This window comes from Anser anser, assembly GCF_964211835.1.
Source record: "Anser anser genome assembly, chromosome: 7".
Taxonomy (NCBI): domain Eukaryota; kingdom Metazoa; phylum Chordata; class Aves; order Anseriformes; family Anatidae; genus Anser; species Anser anser.
In genome coordinates, this window is record NC_139727.1 from 16,130,384 (window position 1) to 16,138,164 (window position 7,781).

A 7,781-nucleotide genomic window follows, 5' to 3' on the forward strand; every position below is an offset into this window, starting at 1 on the left:
TAGAAGAACTTATTATTTACCATTTAAAACCATTACGTGGCTTTACATTTTAGGGAAACAACAACAATAAAAAAAATGGTTCTGAAGCTAGGCTAGTCTTGCAGCATTTCTGCGACTGTGAAGAACCTCAGCAAAGATGTGAAAACAGAAAGGAGTTACTCTAAAAAATATATTATTCTTTAGATTCTGTATACTATGTTTATATTGTGTACCCTATAGTCAGTAAAACAAGTCGAAAAGCCATTGGAAAATTCTAAACTTCATCTTCGGACTGAAAACACAGATTGTGAACACTTGTACAGTGCCTTGTTTTTCTACCAGCTTTGTCTGGCAGAGGAGGGTTATGGGAGTCTTTTACTGTGACTTAATTCCCATCCAATAGAGAAAGTCCTGTTTATATTTGCTTCAGCTCAGAGTTTACAGATTTTCCTCAAGACAAAAACACCCTTGGCTCTAGTCTGCTTTACTATGTACGTGACATTTGAGTGCACAACAGTACTAGGGAGAATTCCTGCTTTTATAATCTGAAGAAAAGGAAGAAAACTCTCTGAATGTTCACATTTGCTTCTTTTCCTTCTCTAGTAAATGCAATAGCAAAAAGTGTCTATTAAAACAATCTTCCAGATAACTGGCATCTCCTAGAAGGCAGAAAAATGCTGCTATCCGCGGGCTACAGTAATTCCCTAGCAATATAAAATACATCATGTGATTCGGTGCATCTAGTCTCTGGGAGCTGCATGTAGTAATCCACGAGGAAGGCCTTTACCCTGCCGTGCAATTTGCTGCTCCTTTAGAGGATAATCATTAATGGGCTTTTATAGCAACACATCTCCCAGACTGCCCCAGGCATACTCTGAACAGTACTAACAAATTCTCCGAGCAGTACGCGTCCCACGGTTTGATCTTAGTCAGTAACCTGTAGCACAGGTGTCTAGGAAAGCACGTGGGCTTTGAATGGTGCTGAGAGACTGAGGAGCAGACCCAAGAACATCACTGTTGATGGAGAGGCATCAATGCGGAGCAACTGTCTCCAGCTACTTTTCAGGTACTGCCAGCCAACTGCATCTTGTCCCCTCCTGGCATTGCCACTGCCCAAGCTGTTGCCAGTCAGAGCCACCTCAGACTTGGGGGAACAAAGCCAAACGAAAGTTACCAGCCCTGGCATCCCGGAAAGGCTGCCAAATATCGGTTTATTTTGTAGGGCTCAATGACTGGAGGTGGTTTCAGTGCTTTCTCCTAATTTAGACTTCTTATATAAACTATACAAGTAATAAAAGATTGATACAGTATAGTTGGTTTTAATTCTTAAGATGTTATGACCTCAAATTACAATACCTATTGAAAACAGTATTCATTGCTAACAACAGTTTAAACTTAAAGATAACTTTTTTTTTCCCACTACAGTTACACTGTTCTGCAATAGTCCAGTACCCCATAAACCCCACAGAATGGCAGGGCATTATGTTGCGACTTGATTGCTGCGAGGTAATACTCATACTGATTGCTGCTGTTATATGCTGTTGCATACTGTTACTTTGTATCTTCAAAAGTGGAATTAATCATTATATAGGACAGTCTGTGGATTCTCTAGATCAACATAAGCATCAAATTCGAAAGTAATTTTAAAGAAAATGAGATAGTGCTTCAATTAATAGTGTTTCGGTTCAGGAAATAGCCTAGATTGTCTAAAATAAAATAATTACCAGGGATACATGTTTGTGTTTTCAATCTAAATCACACTGAGATCGTATTTAAAATGTGGAAATTTAAACCCAGCTATTTCCAAAACCATTGGATGGAGCACGACTCTTAAAGTGGCCTCTAATTCCCCGTCCAGTCTGTTTACTTCTGGATTCTCTTTTGCTTTTAAAACATACACCAGTTATACAAAATTCTTATCAGCTGAACTCTTGAAAATGGCGATGTCTTTTTTCACATGGCCAAAAATGACTCATAATCCCCACGATATCACATGTATGTCTCCATTCGTATGTAACAAAATTGGGCTACACTGCTCCCATTAGCTCTTGTGAATTAGCCTGGAATTCCTGCAGGGGACATCATGACTTAGCCTTACTTGTCAGCACAGAACAGTAGGAGCTTTGCCTCCTCCTGTGGCATAACAAGTCAACAGTTCAGCTTGTTGTCACTGCTTTGCTTTACACTGAGACTTTGTTTTTTGCACAGTGATGACTTTGACTTCCTCCACTTGAAGAATCCCTTCAGGAAAATGAGGCATTAATCTCGTGCTTCATCAAGCAAGCACTTCTGTGGTAGACTCTAACTCACCTCCACTAAGGCAGAAAGCCTTGTGAGGATCCATCTGGGGCACAGCTGCTATGAATTTTACAGGGTGAGATCTATTGGACTGTTGCAAATTACCTTGCTCTGTGAGGGTAAGAGGCTGTCAGTGGCTCAGGTGTGCCACTGCTTAACCACTACACTGGTTGTGGCTCATGTAGAGATGTGGTTGGGGTGGAAGGCAGACTGCTTATCTGTCCAGAGGGCACACCAACAAGCCTTGCAAGTGTCAGAGGCTCTAGATCACCCCAAAGAGTATGGGCAAGTATTCCCTTTGTATGTAATTTCTACTGTCTGAGCAAGTGCGTATTGACTAGAGCCTCTAAGTCTTTCTCCTTTGTCCCCTCCACTGAAGGAGGCACTCCTTGGGGCTGTTACTGCACGCAGAAGTTCAGAGGATGTTCCCTGTTCTTCTTATAAGTTGCAGCCTGCATGGGCCACAGCGAGTTAAATCTCTGAATCTCTACGCTGTGCTGCACAGCGCTGGGAATTACACCTGCATGTCCTTCAAAATGCAAGAACCTTTATTCTTAAGATGGAGATTTAAGTGGCATGAACATGCAAGGTACAAAAATATGCTGAATCAAGAATCACAAATAGTTTCACTGGGACAAACCTCTGCATGTAATAACAGCAACTGAAACAGCTGTGTCAAGCTCTGTGAAATATTCTAGGACTCAGCCCTCCAGTACACAGAGTCACACTTGAACTGCAGAAGGACCAGCCTCTTGTTAAATACATGTAAATTAAATTTCAGGAAATAGTTACAAGTGCATCCAGTCTCCCAGCCATATGCTACAGACAAGAAATGTGGTAGAAAATCAGTATTTAATGGATGGACAGATTGTGCTGCCCTTTCTCTGTACTTTAAGACTGCTTTTTTTTAAAAAAAAAACAAACAAACTCAGAATGGTAAATGTTCAGATTACAATCTACAAACAAATCATTCAGTACAGTCCTTGCATAAAACATTCCAGCATTGGGACCTTTCTCAGACTCGGATCTCCAACTACTTTGGCAATATCAATAAATCTCGATGACTTTCACCAAGAGGTAAGATTATCTCCTATGAGCTCCCCAAAAGCATGATCTTAAGTTATTTTATTGAATCACTACCAATTCCCTTAGACAGTGAACTTTACCAGTTAAATAAATTGTTTGTGATAGTCCCTGTGTTTCTGGTGCATCTTAGCTTCAAAATAATTAAAATTTGTTTTATTTATGTTACAGAATCTACACTAATTCATACTTTGTCAGAAGTCTATTCTCAACCCATTTTGTCCCAATATAGTAGACCATAAAAGCCTTTTCCTCCTCACTTTGAGACACTTAAAAAAAGTAAGTAAATTTGTTACCTGCAATCTGCTAAACCCAATAAGGTTGATTTAACTCTGTGATGTCCCTCCTTGTTTTTGAGGGGTAATGCCTGTACAGAAACACTTTTGTCAAATACTTTGTATAGCAGTATATAATAGACATACAATAGTGAATATATCACGTGTTTGGGGAAATGTCAAGCATCAGTACATATGAGATCCCAAGGAAAAACTACAATAATTTTTTTGTGCAAGAAAAAAAATAGTTAATCTGCTCAGAAGGTTATATTCTGCACTTGATTCCTGTAATTCAAGCATCAAAAAAGCCATTATCTTAACCATTGTTATCATCAGGTATTTCTGGATATCTGGAAAGGTAAAAATAAGTTTAAATGTGAGTGATCCAGAGGTACAAAGAGCAAGTTCCAGTAGTAACACATATGTATCAGAAAGTTCATTCAGGGATTGAGCAGGATACATAGAAATGTATTTCCAACATGAAGAAAAAAACATAATATAACGATGTTTCACTGTCAAGAGTTCTTACATCATCAAAATGGAATGGAATAACCACCTCCCTGTGACTGGCAAATGTCTTACGTTGTCTGGAGAGATACAATATGGCCTGTTACTTATCATTATTAGTTTGCTGTCTTGTAGCTTCATGTTTAGTATGAAACAGGTAATTTCTGTGTCCTCTCAATTGTACAGGTTGTCAAAATTATGTTTATTAGAAGGTTATAATTTCCCCCCCAATTAATTCTCCTAAATACATACTGTGAATACAGTTCAAGCTTTCTGCTGGTTTTTGTTGGTTTGTTTGTTTCTCCAACCGAAGATAAGCCTTACACATTCCCTTCCATCTTTTTCTTTCACAGCCTGTTCCTAAGGTGTCTCAAACTAGTTTTGTTCTACATGATGCAGGAAAATATCACAGTATCCCTGATGCTGCTGTATAGTGACGATTGGTTGATAAGTACTTATTTTTTGTATGAGGGACGCTATTTAACAGCTGTTCAGCCATACTGTATTTATTACAGAATCATAGAATATCCCGAGTTGGAAGGAACCCATGAGGATCATTGAGTTCATAGCATGGAACTCTCTGTATAGTGTCAATAATATATAGTGATTTATTAAAGAGTAGTACTGAAGCAGTCTGCGGTACTGTCGATAGTGCCTCTGAAGCACGTTTTTTTTATCATGTCCTTACAAACAACCTTACCCATGCTCACATTTTCAAAAGAAGGATAACATGTTATGGGTTTCTTGTTGCTTTTTATTTCAAAAATAGGACTTCTGCTTTCCAAGGCTTTCAGGTGGAACTTACTTCTAAAGGTAATGACAATTATTTGCAGCTGATGCCCAGCCATTCCTTCTAGATTGCAAAACCTCTGCACCAAACACTTTGGTCTGTGGTAAGTTTATGATACAACCACTGTTATGAAATACCTCAGGGGCACTTTGAAGGTAGTAAAGATTTATTTAATGACAAATGTAATTGTTTTTCTGCTTCTTCAACACCTTGGGGATCTGAAGTTGGAGTCATTAGTCAGCTTCACCAAGGGCAAATGTTTGTATCGCTAAAATGAATTACAGGACTTTTCTTTCTTCTTTTTCAGTTGAAGGTGGGATACTGCACCAAACAGCAAATACAATATAGCAAATGTTGATCAATATCAACATCAGTGTGGATGCAAAATGTATACCATATGCAGGAACAGTACAATTACATAATCCTTGGGCCAATGGAGAAAGCCTCTAGCCCAAAGCAAGCCATACACTTGCTTTTTAAATATCCAGTACACTCATTAGAGAGCTGCGACATCCACTCCCAGATCCGTACTCTGCTTACACTCACTACCACAATCAGCATGCTTCTACTTGCTACTTCAGTATTTATGCTGTTTGGTGTATTAGTTGTTCTTTCTACAGTGCTGAATCAGTAAAGCTGCCTGCTGTTGTGATAGTGGTAAATGTCTTTATTTCAATTGACTGTTTTGTGACATATAAAGAGGTGTAGCTTCTGAGAGCTCTTTTAGACACAGATCCTTGAAAAGGAAAGCTGTAAGTTTTAAACCTTTTGAAATTTGTGTTTCATTAAGTACCAAACAAGCCTCTGTTCCAAGGGGATATATATGTAGTTTTCATTCCAGAAAAACTCTAGATAATAAAGAACACGTACACCACCATAGATGGTGCCACAGACCATCTTCATGGCTTTCCCAGACAAAGCTAGGCAGATGATTACTAAAGGCCGGAGCTCTGAAATACTGTTCACACTGTGAGACTTTACTATGTAGCATTTCCTGATACCAAAGGTATTTTCTTTGTTCTTTCCCATTCATCATTGCTAAATGTTCTGATTGTGCCAAAATACATACGAAGTTCTTTAATTATAAGATGTACAAGTCATCTTTTCTCTCCACAATATCCCCATCTTGTTCTTAACAATTCCCGTTACCACCAGGAATGCTAGAGGCTGCATATGGTTTATGGTTTTTGTTTTTTCCCTTCTAACTTCTCTCTTTTTCTCAACTTGCCCAATTATTTTAAGCTAACTTGTAGAAATGTCATACCTGTCAGAATTCTGCCCCTTTATCAATTCTGGCTGAAATTGTCCAATGTAATTGAAAGATATTTAGGGCTTGGGGAAAAGAAGATGGAACATGTCACATTCACTTAAGCCTACAGTGTTTTCTTGGTTTGTTTACAAAAAAAAAAAAGACTAGAAGTGCTTACATTTTTTCACTGTTTTCCATTTTAACTGGTCCTTGTCACAACAGCATGGCTGATCTTGAAGATACAGAAACCTAAAGAAATCAAAAGGATTAATTAGCATTCTTTAAAGGGCGATATCAACATTTGCCCACTAATGGTAGCAATATATGTATGGAAAGGAGGAAGTACATGAAGTCATGTTCTACCCAAGGGTTTCCTACAAACTTGTAAGGATTTCTGAGAGCATCACTAAGAGTTACACATCGTCTGGTTAAAAAGGCCCCAGGCCAAAGGACTGAAGAATAGAGCTACTTCATAAAATTCTGACATTTACTGACAATTTTCTCCCTCAATAAATTTTTGCCACTGTCCTTTCAATTTCAATCATGGGAGAGACCTCTGTCACCTTTTTAGCCTCTAAATCCTACTTTCAGGTGAAAGAGTACAGATTCTTTGTCAAACTGAGTTTGATGTAGTTATGCCAATAAGAGAGATAAGAGACATGAGTAAGATATAAAATGCACAGAAATTTAAAAGATGAAGAAATATCCTTATCAATGTAAAACATCTAAACCCTCATGTAAGTTGCACTGTACTTTAAAGTTCCAAGGCAGCTCTGTCTTTGTATAGTATCGAACACCAAATGCTGACAGGAATTTATCACCACGTGGCACTTTCCTGCTTTTTTTCTAGTTACCCCTCTATAACATAATGTAGCCCACTGCAAGTTGCCCTTACAGGAATATCTGCTTGATGTTTTTGCCTCTAAAGGAGATTTTATTCCACCACTAAAATTTATTTTTAACGACAACAAATAAAACACCTCAAAAATCTCAATTTGATTTACAGAGCGTGTCCTGTTGACTTTAAACACTGAGTAATATCCTGCATGTGTTTTCACCTCAAAGCGAACTTCGGTAAAATAAAGTATTTAAGGGGTAGAAGAATCTTTTATAACGATGGATGAGACATCCCTGCTGCCCTTGAACTACTTACTGCAATGGTTTCTGGCAGCAATTTCTGTTTCAAAGCGCTTTCTGTGGTGAGCCCACTCCCCCTTCACCCCAGGCGATGCCCCACGTTATTTTCTGGGTGCTTGGGGACACAAGACCCGCCAGCGAGCTTTGACTCCTCCCTTGGCAGCCGCCTCGCGGCTCCCGGGGGCTTTGTCTCAGGCTGGGGGCTGCCCCTTCCCCCCCACGAGGTTCCGCCGGGCGGTGTGACAGGCGTCGGGCCGCCGCCGGGACGGAAGGCGGCCACACAACCCCCGTGCGGCAGGGAGAAGGCTCAGAGCCGGCGGCGGGCGACCGCGGGAGGTGACGGCGCTGCCCGGACAGCAGCGCCACAACCCTCCCGCAAGATGGCGCCGGGGCCAATATGGCGGCAGGCCGCCTCCCCGCGCCTAACGGCCCAGCACGCGGCGAGCCGTCCGCGCGCCCAACC

At 40.1% G+C, this 7,781-nt stretch overlaps 1 long non-coding RNA gene across 1 annotated transcript in view; it reads right to left on the minus strand.

Annotated features, from left to right (window-relative positions):
• LOC310903002 overlaps window positions 1-7,775 on the minus strand; it is a 32,085-nt gene extending 24,310 nt beyond the window's left edge. The window contains exons 1-2 of the long non-coding RNA XR_014587219.1: window positions 7,335-7,775; window positions 6,360-6,430 (exon numbers count right to left, since the gene is read on the minus strand). This is a non-coding gene — a long non-coding RNA (uncharacterized lncRNA). The remainder of the gene's footprint in view (window positions 1-6,359; window positions 6,431-7,334) is intronic.
• Window positions 7,776-7,781: the final 6 nt, after the last annotated feature.